The sequence below is a fragment of the Cervus elaphus genome, chromosome 12 (assembly GCF_910594005.1).
Source record: "Cervus elaphus chromosome 12, mCerEla1.1, whole genome shotgun sequence".
In the NCBI taxonomy this organism is placed as follows: domain Eukaryota; kingdom Metazoa; phylum Chordata; class Mammalia; order Artiodactyla; family Cervidae; genus Cervus; species Cervus elaphus.
In genome coordinates this window covers 12035751-12049475 of record NC_057826.1, presented here as the reverse complement: position 1 = coordinate 12049475, position 13725 = coordinate 12035751, and the positions used below count along the sequence as shown (strand labels likewise).

Genomic DNA, 13725 nt, shown 5'->3' with positions numbered 1-13725 from the left:
GAGAGCACCAAGGTGTGGGAGACTGGATGAGCAGGTGTGTTTTCATCTTGGGGAATGTTGCAGTCTTACAAACCTCTCCCTTAGGTATCGTCATAATGGAAGAGTTCTAGTCTTTAATTCAATTTGTTCCTTAAACTTTGGAATAGATGATAGCACAGTTGGAAAAGCAAAAAAGCAAAGGAAAAAAAAAAAGAATGCTCCCTTCTCTTTTTGTCCCTCGTCTGCTCAGGAAACCAACCAGTTACTGGTTTTGTGTGCTTCCAGAGGTTTCTCATACATATACAAGCAAGCATCTATTCTTGTTGAGCCTCCTTTTAAACAGTCACATACTGTATATATCATTCTGCATCTTGTTTTTCTCATTTAATATATCTGAGCTGTCTTTTCATATTAGTACGTTGAGAGCTTTCTCGTCTTTTATAAACAGTTACATCCCATTTCACTGCATAAACATATCATACGTTTTTGGGGGTTTCCCAGGTGGTGTTTGCAGTGAAGAACCCGCCTGCCAGTGCAGGAGATGTAAAAGATGCGGGTCCCATCCCTGGATTGGGGAGATCCCCTGCAGGAGGGCATGGCAACCCACTCATATGTATTTAACCATTACTCTGCTGTTTGCTATTACAAACGATATTGTAGTTAACCTTATATGAGCCTCGTTTGCACGTGTGTTTGAGTATATCTGTAGGATACATTCTCAAAAATAGAATTACTAGGTTAGGGGGAATATGCATTTTGTAACTTCAGTAGATACTGCCACAGTGCCCTTGATAAGCATTATATAAATTCACAGCCCACTCACAATGGAGAAGTATTTCCCCACCTCTTACCAACAGCTTGTCAAGTTTGGAAATTTGCCAGTCTGGTATGCAGTACAGTTTTGATTTTCTTTTTCCTATAATGAGGTTGTACATCTTTTTAGATGTTTAAGAGCTATTTGTAAAATTTTTTCTGTGATTTGTCTATTGATGTGTTTTGCCAACGTTTCTTACTGGTTTCCTGGTTTTCTTTTCTAATGAATTTCTGCTGGAGAGACTGACTTTCTCTATGATACGGGTTGCCAATCTCTTTCTTATGCAATTTTTTGTTTGCTTTTTGATTTTGCTTACAGTTTTGTCCCTGGGCTTTTAATTTTCATAAGGTAAAATTATCAAACTTTCCACTTATGGGATCTGTATTTGAGATCTTAGAAATATCTTAGAAAACAGGCTTTTCACATTCTAAGGTTTTAAAGTAATTCACCCATATTTTACTTTAGCAACTAGTATATTTTTATTTCTTTACATTAAAATTTTAGGAAATTCCCTGATGGGCCAGTGGTTAGGACTCCACGCTCTTACTGCCAAGGATTGTAGTTCAGTCCCCGGTGGGTGAACTGAAATCCCACAAGTCACGTGGAGCAACCAAAAAAAAAAAAAAATGTATATATAGTATGTGGAATTTATCCCTTTATAAAGTGTGAAGTGTTAATCCAAATTTATATATTTTTTCAGATGGTTACCCAGTTATCCCAATAATATTATTTGTATAAGCCATCCTTTCCCATTTAAGTCACTTTTATGGGAGAAGGAAATGGCAACCCACTCCAGTGTTCTTGCCTGGAGAATCCCAGGGATGGGAGAGCCTGGTGGGCTGCCGTCTATGGGGTCGCACAGAGTCGGCCACGACTGAGGCGACTTAGCAGCAGCAGCAGCATGGTGCTCTGAGTTCCCAGATGTTTGAGAAATCTATTTTTAGACTTTTTTCTCTGCTACATTGATCGGTCTGTACATGCACATTTTAAAATTGTTGAGCCTGAATAATTGATTTCAAAATGTAAGAGAGCTTGTTCTCCCTCATTGCTCTTCCTTTCAGAGCTTTTCTGACTTTTCTCATTTGTTTATTTTTTTACCTTTTTATAAATTTTAGAATCAGCTTCTCTACCTAAAATATGTATATATACCATAAATAAAAATGTATGTTTTTATTGAGATGATGATATTAATTTATAAATTAAAGAGATTAGTTACCTTTATGGCCTTTATGAGTCTTTCTGTTCAAAACATGATATGTCTTTTGTTTAGTTTAAATTTTATTTTATGCTCTTTATATAAATTCCACATTTTGTTGTTTGGTTATTTCTCCAAAACTTTTCTGTCTTCATAACTATTGATAAATCTGCATCTACTAATGAATAAGCTGTTTGTATATATGAAACTAAGGTGTACTAATTTTATACTCTTCCACCTTACAGAATCTAATAAGATAATAGTTGTTGTTTTAGTCATTTCTTCTGAGAAATCCCTGTATTTGGTTATATCATCTACAAATAATTTTATTGCTCTCATTTTAGGTTTTGTATTTCTACTGTCTCTAATTTGTTTGGCAAATAGCCCAATACAACAGCATCATAATGATATTGAGGGTGCCTTAGCTTTGTTCCTGACCTTAATAGGGGTATTCTAGTGTTTTCTTAATAATCATGAGGCTGACTTTTGGAAATATACACATCGTTATTTATCTAACATTGAACCATCCAGTCTTTGATTTCTCAAATTAAGTGCCGTTAATTGTGAGTATTTTCTAAAACATGGGACTAGATTCTTCCTGCTAATACTCTATTTTTTGTCTTTTCCCATGACCTTGAGCAATTTATTTAGTATTGGAATTCTCTGTTCTTTAAAAGGGTGGAATGATTTCCCTGTGAAATTTTTGGGCCTACTACTTTCTTTTTCTGTAAGGGGAGCAAGTGGCACTCCTCTCTATCACCTATGGAAATGGATATGTTTTGATTTTGTAGCTTTTTAGAATTATTTTTAGGCAATTAGATTTTTTGAAAAAATATTCTCTTTCTTCCCATGTTTTCAAATGAATTTGCAGAGTTAACCACAAGTATTTTTTCTCACTTTCTGGAATTATTTCCTACTAATCATTTTTAAACTTTCATGTATCTGCAGTTTTCTTCCTCTTTTTCATGATGTGAGGACCTAAAGTTTTACCTTCTTTTTTTTTTTCAGAACATAGATTTTAGACATTGTGATTTTATTGGGTTGATAAAAAAGTTTGGGTGTTACAGAAATACCTGAACAAGCTTCTTTTTGGTCAACCGAATATCACTTTTGTATTTTTTAAGTTAAAATATATTTTTTTTATCTTTATAAATCGATCCTTTATAGTTTTCTTAAACTTGGGCTTTTTGTAAGTTTAGTGTCAAATTTTGAATTGGTTTAATTTTAGTTTAATTTTATTCTTTCCTCTTATTAATAAAAATATTTAAGGCCACAGATGTTCTTCTGAGCACTGGTTTTACTGGTACCTATAGATTATGTGTTGGTGATAGACAGGGAAGCCTGGCGTGCTGCAGTCCATGGGGTCACAAAGAGTTGGACATGACTGAGCAACTGAAGTGAACTGATTATGATATGTGGTGCTTTTATATTGTTTTTCTAGGCAACCTGTAAGTTTGGTTTGTATTTCATTTGTCCCAGGAGTTAAGAGTTTCAAATTTTAAAAAGAATTCACTTATTTTTTTGATTTTGTTGCTAATATGTAGTTACTATACTATGATCAGAACATGTGGACTATGCTATTTTTTCTTTTTTGGAAAGTAGAAATTGAATTTTTCTTTTCTGATCATACATCATCACATTTGTGATTGTCACGTGGATTCTTGGGAAAAAAAGTATATTATTTATTTTAAAAGCATAAAGCTTGAAATGTATTACTTAATATGCCTCTTAACTAATTACTTATATCAGTTACATTTTTTTATTACTTTATCTGTCATTGAATAAGCAGGGTGGCAGATCTATTGCAGATCCATTGCTTAATATTTCTCCTGGTGAATCTTGACTTTTTTGTTTACTGAATGTTATGATTATGTCTTTGATTGACAAATGGTTGTGATTCTGATGTCCTCTTTGTGAATTACATTTTTAGTGTTTTAAAATGCTTAACACAGTTAATTTTTTTTTCTTTAACCTGAGTACCACTTTCTCTGATTTTCAGATTTCTATCACTGATTTCTTTTAGTTTGCATTCTCCTAGAATCCCTTGATCCATTCTTTTCATCTTTAATCCTTTAAAATTGGTTACTTTTTAAAGCAAGTCATTGGTTCAGAGGATACAGTTGATTCTGCTTTGTGATTTAATATGAAAGTCTTTATCTTATAATAGATAAATTAAGCAAGTTTACTACATCTAATAATGTGACAGGTATATTTGGTCCTTATCTCATATTATTTCTCTTTTTCTTTTAGATTTGTTTGTTTGCTTGTTTTAAATGTGGTCTGGCTTGTGTGTCTGTGTGCTACTTAAAAGTGTTTATATTTTCTCCCTGGTGGTCATGTTTACCACTACAGAACTATATAAAATGTTTAGTGCTCTACATTTTTAAACCAGAACTTCTCATCCATGTACCATATAGCTCAGGGCAGTTGGAAAGCCTCAGGCCATGAATAGTCTTATCTGCTTACCTCAGTTCTTGCAAATATATAATCTTCTCCTGGATTTTTTTTTTTTTATATTGGGAAATAGCACTTCAATGAATATGTATTAGGTCCTTACTATGAGCAGTGGATCATAATCTTTCTTAGTGTTTATTATGGAAAGAAATGTGCATATATTTCCACTGATTGAGCAGACACCTTTATATGTTATGCTTTGCCTCCTGGCCCTGATCCTGGGAAAGACTGAAGGAAGGCAGGAGCAGAAGGGGGTGACAGAGGATGAGATGGTCGGATGGCATCACAGACTCAGTGGACATGAGTCTGAGCAAACTCCAGGAGATAGTGAAGGATAGGGAAGCCTGGCGTGCTGCAGTCCATGGGGTCGCAAAGAGTCAGACATTATTTAGTGACTGAACAACAAATCAGAGAATTTTTTCTACTTCCCATCTTTTTCCCCCACCTAACTATTTTAGTTACATTGTTTCTGCATTGTCAGGACATATTTCACTTTCATTCTGATTCATCACATATCTCCATTAGATTAGATATAGTTCTCATTTAGGGACAGTAGTCTGTGTTCACCTTCAGTCTCTTTGTCAATTTTTCAATCCTGTTTATCTTGGTTAACTCAAGTTGTTCCTAGTGGTTTCCTCAAGATTTCCACTGTTTTTGCTGCTAAATAGTGTTTGTCCATTGACTTTATACTTGAGTATAATTTGGTTGAGTATAAAATGTTATCTTACATTTTCTTTTTATTGTGAAGACCTTTCTGAAAATTGACTAATAAAGTTCTGGTGAGTCCAAGTAGCTTACCTTGAGGAGGCATTGTTTATGTTCAACCTTTTATAAATGGTTATTGGGGAAATATGGATAGAGGAAATGGTTCTAGGCAGAAGCATTGCAGGTGTAAAAGAGTATGGAGCTTCTATGGAATTGGCAGTTGTTCAGCATAACTATAATGCAGAGGGAAAGAAAGATCTAAGTTAACAAGGGAGTGTTAGGAGGAGATAGATCATCAAGGACTTGGTATGCCAGGGGCATCAGGATTTCTTCCAGGGGTATAAAATAAAGCCATTGAATGCAGTGAATCAGGAGAGAAATGCGGCTAGAACTGTTCATTTTAAGGGAGGAATGAAGAGGGGTCCATGAACTTTCCCTCCCAGGCAGCTTGTGAGTCCTAACCTGTGTTCTCATAGTGTGGAACCAGAAATTCCATCTTTCACAAATACGGGTCAATCATATTGATGGCCCCCCTCCTGACTCCTGGCAGCCTCACTAGCAGCCTGGTAACTTTATGTATGAAAGTAAATTGTCTATGAGATAATGATGGAATTTCTCTCATGCTAGGCCTATGATTCCAACTATCTTCCCAGAGCAGAAAATAGCAAGAATTAAGGATATCTTAGTCATCCTTTTTAAACATAAAAGGATAGTGGCTCTTCTAAAGAAGAAAAAATGCATTCTAGTCCTTAGCTATATATTCCTGTACCTCTGTAATCTGAAAACTCTCTTTCCTCCAAAAATGTCAAGAATCCAACCAATATTCACTATAGTTCTAAAACATTTTCTTCTCTTGGTGCTCCTTGGGACTTTCTGCTATCTCACTAGTTTCTAGATTAGTTCTTGGAGACCTGCAGTACTTCACGCATGCTAAAGCTGCCAGCATTTGCTAGTTTCAGCTAGAACACATTTTTTATCAAATGTTATTTTTAAATTACCATGTCAAGTACACTTGTTGCTATTCTATCTTCAGTCAACTATATGCTAAATATATTGTCTTTATAGGCAAGTTTATCCTGTATCATAGAAACAGTGCCTATCAGACAACCAAGTCTATTTTTGGTGCTTGCTTGCTTCCTTGCCTGGTTGCTTTCTTTCTTTTCTATCTGAATAGCATTATTGGCCACTTTAAAAGAAACTGGATTGTGGGGTTTCCATTGGAGACTGGAGATAGGAAACAAAACCAAAACTGTGAGAACTTGCTGGATTCACATTTGTTAAACTCTGCAATGAAGCGATGTGTTGTGCTATCTCTTCCATTTTCTTAATGCAGTTTTCAGGTAGCCACAGGTCTTAATCCTCTCAATATAGCTATTCTCAGTGAGTACAAAATAAAAATACATTGCAGACGAATAGTCAGTAGTTTCTTCATTCTTGTGTTGAGAGCTCTTACCTAAAGGAGCAAGGCTTTAACAGGGTCTCAGCTTGATTCTTGCCATGTTTGCACACAAAATAGATAAGGCTCACTTTGTTTGGAAGATGCTAATTGATTTTCTCCACCATGCTGTCTAACAAGCCAATTTCCTAAAAAATACAGTGATGGAAGGAAAAAAAAATCTGTTCTAATTACTGTGTAAGCACAATCTCTCCCTTCCACCTCTATTAAAGGAAAAATGGCTCTCACTTCTTAAAACTTTTGGGAATTAATGACCGATGCTACACATGCACAGCCCTAGTATCAGTTGGCATTTCGGGAATTTCCTTATTGTTGCCAAAAATTTAAAGATGGATATACAGAGAGAGATTACAGGGATCAATGGAATTCAGCACCCTAGTATTTGGTAAATTACCTTAACCTGACCTAGGTAATGAAGTGGAACGGCAGAGTTGGGATTTAGGAGCTAAATAGGAGCTGGGCAAGTTTGCAAATCACAAGAATCTATTGTAGACCCGAACCAGGTTAATAGCTGGATTACTCTGTCATTTCCCAAGCTCTGGACTCTCACTATTTCTTTCTTTCATCTTTTGGTGACATGGAGGACTCTTCCACCAGATGGTGTTATTCTTTGAACTCAAGTGCTGCAGTCCCATCTGTGTTCCATCAAGTTTCATGGGGGCTGGTTGCTTTGGGAGCTTCTTTATATCTCTGGCATTGCTGATCCCGGGACTGGATAAAAACTGGCACCACTTAACTACATAGCTAAGTAATTGGTAATAAGAATGTGCTCCACAAAACTGTCTTGCAGATGAGAGTTACGATCTTGCCTGTGTTGCCTAAGGCCCTCAGCAAACAAAGGCCAAGATCTAAGCAGGATTAAAGAGCTTGATATTTCCAGTGGAATTTGGGAACAGACACCTTTTGTGTTTGCAATGGAAGAAGTACTGAAGGGCAGGAGGTCAACTTCCTCTCGGTTGTCTTTTCCTCCAAATTTCTAAGCGAACCAGTAAAGCGTTAAGTCCTTTCCTCTAGCATCATGCAGCCTTGGTCTCCTGCAAACGCCTGTTAAACTAATAACCAGAGGTCAGAGCAGAAAACTTTGTGAGTTTGCCCCTCGACCTAGGAGGCAAATACCTTGAGGCATACAAGCTCCATTTTACACTTTCAACATACATTTCCCCAGTACCTAAAACAGTTCTGGTCAATGAATATGTTAGTCGATAGCATAGGAATCAGAAGATCACATATATAATTATAACCGACAAAAAATAATTCTGATGAGAATATTGTCAAAATAGGTTCTATTGTAAAGAAGCCTTCTGGATATCACCTTGGGGTTTCCAAGAGATTGGTTTTTTTTTTTTTCCCAAGAGACTTTTTAAAAGGCCATCTAACAGATGTTTCCTTTCTTTATATTTGAATGAAATTATTGGTACAAGTTCTAGCTTAGCACTTAAAAAGTACCACTTCTTCTTCCCTACCCAGATGGAGGGCATCCAAATCTTCAACCCATGATTAGAGACTCATAAGATGAGCATGTTATTAAATGAGCCTCACTTCATTCTCCCTGAAACTGAACTCTCAAGAAACATTTCCCCCCATAGCTGCAAGCCTCTTAATGTGAGTAGGCATAAAATAAATGCAACCAGAGTCAACTCGGAGTAAAATATACATGTTCCATATCACTACAGGGCTCTTCCAAGTCAGCCTTTAAGCGTCTGGTTACAGTGTGTAATACTGCTTTTCCTTTTAGCATTGTGCTTGATTTGTGAGGTGGGGGCGGGGGGAGAGTAGTGTGGGCTGCTAGATTCCCATCGTTAACATAAAATTTTGTTGCCTCAAATCACTCTCTTATACACATTATAAATGTTTTGAGTCAGCACAATGCTGGGAAAAGGTACTGGGTTAACGGACTGAACATGGTGTATTATTATCATCTTTGGCAGGCTTACTAGGAGATTTCTACATGTCTACTGAGCAGGTTGCTCAAAAGGAAGTTCTAGACGATGCAAAATTAGAAAAGGAATTAAATTAAACATACTCTGAATGGATTGGAAAGGGGCAGAAGGTCTGGTTGCTGTGAGCAAGGAAATGATAACAAAGGAAATATTGGCTTGGCCAAAAAGTTTCATTTGAGTGTTTTCATTGCATCTTATGGAAAAACCCAAATGAATTTGTTGGCCAACCCAATAGTTTGCAGAAGCTTCTCTTGCCTAAGCTTGAGTCACACCTCTGAAGTTAAATTTATTAATATTTTTGCTCCATAGCAAAAAAATGTCTTTACTGAAACAAACAAAAAAGCAAAAAACATTATTAGTCCTATTGGTCCATAAGGTCCATTAATCCAGTTCATGATGAAAAAAAAAAAATTGAATTCATCGAACTGTAGATTTTTGTCCTATTGTAACTGATCTCATCTAGCCCTAAGAAGTTTGCTCCTGATCATATATTCATTAGAAATGTTGAAGGGAATAGCATTTTAATGGTGAATTTACTTTTTCCTCCAAATTAACTAACACTGCACATTTAATGTGCACAGACATAGATCCAGCTGTCCTAGGGTTTAGAATCTAATGAATAAGAGAGATAATAAACAATGAAATAAATGTATGTAACAATGTACATCATAGAATGCTGGGAAAGAAACAAGCGTGGTAGATACTTCCTGATTTCTAAATGCAAGCACTCTATCTGCTAGGCATGCAGGGCACAAAATACAGAAGAAAATCCTGCATGAGGAAAGGTTAATTCAAGATTAAGCAACAAACAGCAAAATAAAAACTAGAAATACCACAAGTACACAGTTAATTATTTAACAAGTAGTAGTAAGAATAACGACTTCAGGATTTGAGGGAATAGAGTGCTGCTGATTAAGAATGATGGTTAGAGAAGGCTTTCACAGTCTCAAAAAGATGAAGAGATCATGACTAGAAAGTAGTCTTTCAAGTAGAAGGAACGGCATGGGAAAAACATCCAGGGCAAGAAGGCTCAAAGATATTAAGCTTTTGTGAAGTAGCATGTAGGGAAAGCAAATGATACAATTGTAAAGCTGAGCTATAAGAAGATTTCGGTGTTTCTTTAGCCTGTCATCCTAAAAGTAATAAAAAATAATGGTAGCAGTAGTAGTAGTGATGGTGGTAGTAGTAACAGGAAAAGATAAAACTCATCATAGGCAGTGATCTTGGAAAAGACTTAACTTCCATGTGCTTCTGCTGGAGTTCAAAATTGTTGCAGTTTCCATGATAGGAATTTGGAAAAACATACCACAGGTCTTTAAACTGTTTGTGAATTTAACCAAACAATTCCACTTTGGAATGTTTATACAAAGGAAATTACTCTGAAAGCAGACAAAAATTTAGTCACGGGGATGCTTATTATAGTTTCTCATTAACATTCTTATTTGAAATTTGATGGGGACTTCCATGGTGTTCCAGTGGCTAAGACTCCATGCTCCCAATGCAGGGGGCCTGGGTTTGATCCCTAGTCAGGGAACTAGATCCCGCATGCCCAACTAAGAGTGGGCAGGCTGTGACTGCAGATTCCGCATAGGCAACTAAGACCCGATGCAGCCAAATAAATAAATATTAAAAAAAAAGAATTGATCAGCATGGATCTCTTTCATGTTGACTTGATAATGGCTGTTATTCTCATCATCTCCTTGTATTAGAGGTATAGAGCAGTGAGACTGAACTTTGTAATATGATAAATATACATCATGTATTACCTTATGGCAGAAAGTGAAGAAGAACTAAAGAGCCTCTTGATGAAAGTGAAAGAGGAGACTGAAAAAGTTGGCTTAAAGCTTAACATTCAGAAAACTAAGATCATGGCATCTGGTCCCATCATGCCATGCCAAATAGATGGGGAACAGTGGAAACAGTAGCTGACTTTATTTTTCTGGGCTCCAAAATCACTGCAGATGGTGATTGCAGCCATGAAATTAAAAGACGCTTACTCCTTGGAAGGAAAGTTATGACCAACCTAGATAGCATATTAAAAAGCAGAGACATTACTTTGCCAACAAAAGTCCGTCTAGTCAAGACTATGGTTTTTCCATTGGTCATGTATGGATGTGAGAGTTGGACGATAAAGAAAGCTGAACATCGAAGAATTGATGCTTTTGAACTGTGGTGTTGGAGAGGACTCTTGAGAGTCCCTTGGACTGCAAGGAGATCCAACCAGTCCATCCTAAAGCAGATCAGTCCTGGGTGTGCATTGGAAGGACTCATGTTGAAGCTGAAATTCCAATACTTTGGCCACCTGATGCGGAGAGCTGACTCATTTGAAAAGACCCTGATGCTGGGAAAGATGGAGGGCAGGAGGAAAAGGGGATGATAAAGGATGAGATGGTTGGATGGCATCACCGACACAATGGGAATGGGTTTGGGTAGACTCTGGGAGTTGGTGATGGACAGGAAGGCCTGCCGTGCTGCAGTCCATGGGATCACAAAGAATCAGACATGGCTGAGCAACTGAACTGAACTGAACTTCAATATAATAATTTAGAAAATATTTCATAATATTGCAGTCTAACATTTAATTACATTGACACTTATTCATAAAAATATGGAACAAAAAGTAAACTAATATATGAAAAATGCTATTTGGTAACATCTCTATATGAGTATATCTGCACTGAAAAAATATTGGAAGGATTTATATGTTCCAATATGAATAGTCAGTGGCAGGATTACAGGTGATTTTGATTCCATATTATTTCCTAACATCTGTGCAGTGAATATATAGTGCTCCAAACTTTTAATAAGTCTAGAAAAATGTTGTAGCAAACAAGAAGACCAATATATACTATAGATATGTTTTCTTAAGCATGATGTGCCTTTGTGTGGTGGAAAAGGTGGCGGAATTTTGCCTTCTTCAGCTTAACATTTGGATATGATAAGCTCTTTCATCAGTAAGTGAGTGTGGTATAGTGAGGAAAAAAAAAGTGTGATTTGGTGTTACTGGACCTTGGTTTAAATGCCAGCTTTACCTCTCATTAATGACCACATCCTGAGCAAGTTGTTTAATGTATATGAGCCTCAGTTTTTTCTTCAGAAAGGTGGGAATGGGGGGATATATGTTTAGTGACTAGCACAGCTCCTGCATCAAAGGATTATCCCACAGAAGTGAAAAAGAATAAAATATGGCTGACTGAGTAGTTATCAAGTTGAAGGACTATTAAAACACCTGTTTTAAAGTTTCCAGTTTCTCAAGTAAAAATAAATGTGAAAGCTCAAAAAGAGAAAAAAGCCCTCTAAAAATACAAATTCGATTAGACTTCACTAGAAAAATGAGGTTCTCCCTCTGAAATGTTAGTTGCTAAATATTTATAGGAAATTAGATAAAGCAGAATGAAGCCTAAAGAGAGAATTTTGACAAGTGTGTGTGTGTGTGTGTGTGTGTGTGAAAGGGAAAGTTCATCCCTCTGATTCTTTAGTCAAATCGAATAAAAACGAAGCTAATTTGCTATTTTGGAGAATCACACTAAGCAAAGTTGAAAACTGCCAACCTTTGTGGATTCTCATGGTTTGAACAAACAGAACTTCAAGTAATTATTTGTTTGGTTTCAAATTACCTATATTCAGTTTAGAGTGTTTCAGTCTGCTTTGAAATTGTATTTTCATAGCTTGTTTCGTTGAGTTCGGGATGGTGGCAGGGTGAGGAAATACCTTAAAATTCTTTGATTATATCTTAAAATGTAGCTTGTTTAGAAGGTCCTTCAGTTAATTTCATTAGCATCTCTAACTGTAAGCAGAGAGAGTTTCACATCCCAAAGCCCACAGGTATTTGCTCAGGGTCCCCCCTGTAATCTTTTTGCCCAGAGAACTTTAGTCCAGTTAGTGGGAGGCTGGCATAGGAGAAGCAGCAGCATTCACATGGTCAAATTGAAAATTAGGGTTTAGATCAAAACAAACAAAAAAATAAATAAATAAAAGGAAACAGGTTCAAATGAAAAATTAGATGAGATTACTTTATTTAAATTGCAATTAAAAATTAATTATATATTCTAGGATGTTTGGGCTTCCCTGGTGGCTCAGAGATAAAGAATCCAACTGCAGTGAAGGAGACGTGGGTTTGATACCTGGGTGGAGACGATCCCCTGGAGAAGGAAATGGCAACCCAGTCTAGTATTCTTACATGGAAATTCTGTGGACAGAGGAACCTGGTGGGCTATAGTCCACAGGGTTGCAAAAGAGCCGGACATGACTTAGCGACTAAACAACAACAACAATGACTTGGATGTATAGTTGTGTGTGTGTGTGTGTGTGTGCATATGCATGCATTCAGTCATGTGCTCATTTCTTTTTGTTGCTGTTTGTGACCAATGGACTGTAGTCTGCCAGGCTCTCCTCTGTCCTTGGGATTTTCCAGGCAAGGGTACCAGAGTGGGCTGCTATTACCTACACCAGGGGATCTTCCGGACCCAGGGATCAACCTTGGTCTCTTCCATTTCTTGCATTGGCGGGCAGATTCTTTACCACTGCACCACTTGGGGAAGCCCTGTACATGCGTGTACTTGTGGGTAAGTGCGTGTACAAGAATAAACCACACACAGGAACCCGGGAAAGGATGTGCCATCATTCTCTCCAAATGACTGCTGCACAAAGACTGGGAATGAAATGTTCTTTCTATAAACCTTTTCCACGTGGAAATGCAAGTTCTGCTGTCCGCTTGTTTTCTGTCTTCTCCATATTTCGACTTGAAGAAAAAGAAGTGCTTTTCTCCCTCCCTTCCATCCTTCCTTCTATTTTTTTGAATAGACTATCAAAATTTTGGCTGTGTTCAAAGAAAAGAAATAAAGCAAGCAAACTAATATGTAGCCAAGAAGGGAAAATAAGATTGCCACATCTTCTTGTACAGTGTCAGCAGTTTTCTACCTTGAACAAAATACTTTTGTTCTAAAGAAGAGAAAATGGGACTTTGAGATGTAGCACTATTATCGAACCATCTGTTGTGTTCCTATTTTCTTGAAATTGATGGGAAATATACAAACAACATACACCAAAACTGGCCCTTTGAAATGAGTGGCCCATACGTTTGGTCGGTTTATCACACAGAAACGTGAAGAAGTGTCGTCATTAAAGTTTCTATCTCTGGACCTCATTGCCTCTTATCTCCCAGTAGAAATGTTGTACTGTC

General features: G+C 36.9%; 1 protein-coding gene across 14 annotated transcripts in view; it reads left to right on the top strand.

Moving 5' to 3' along the window:
* The window catches only part of NRXN3 (neurexin 3), a 1774776-nt gene that overhangs the window by 1421365 nt on the left and 339686 nt on the right, over window positions 1-13725 (top strand). The gene's annotated exons all lie outside the window — the stretch shown is intronic.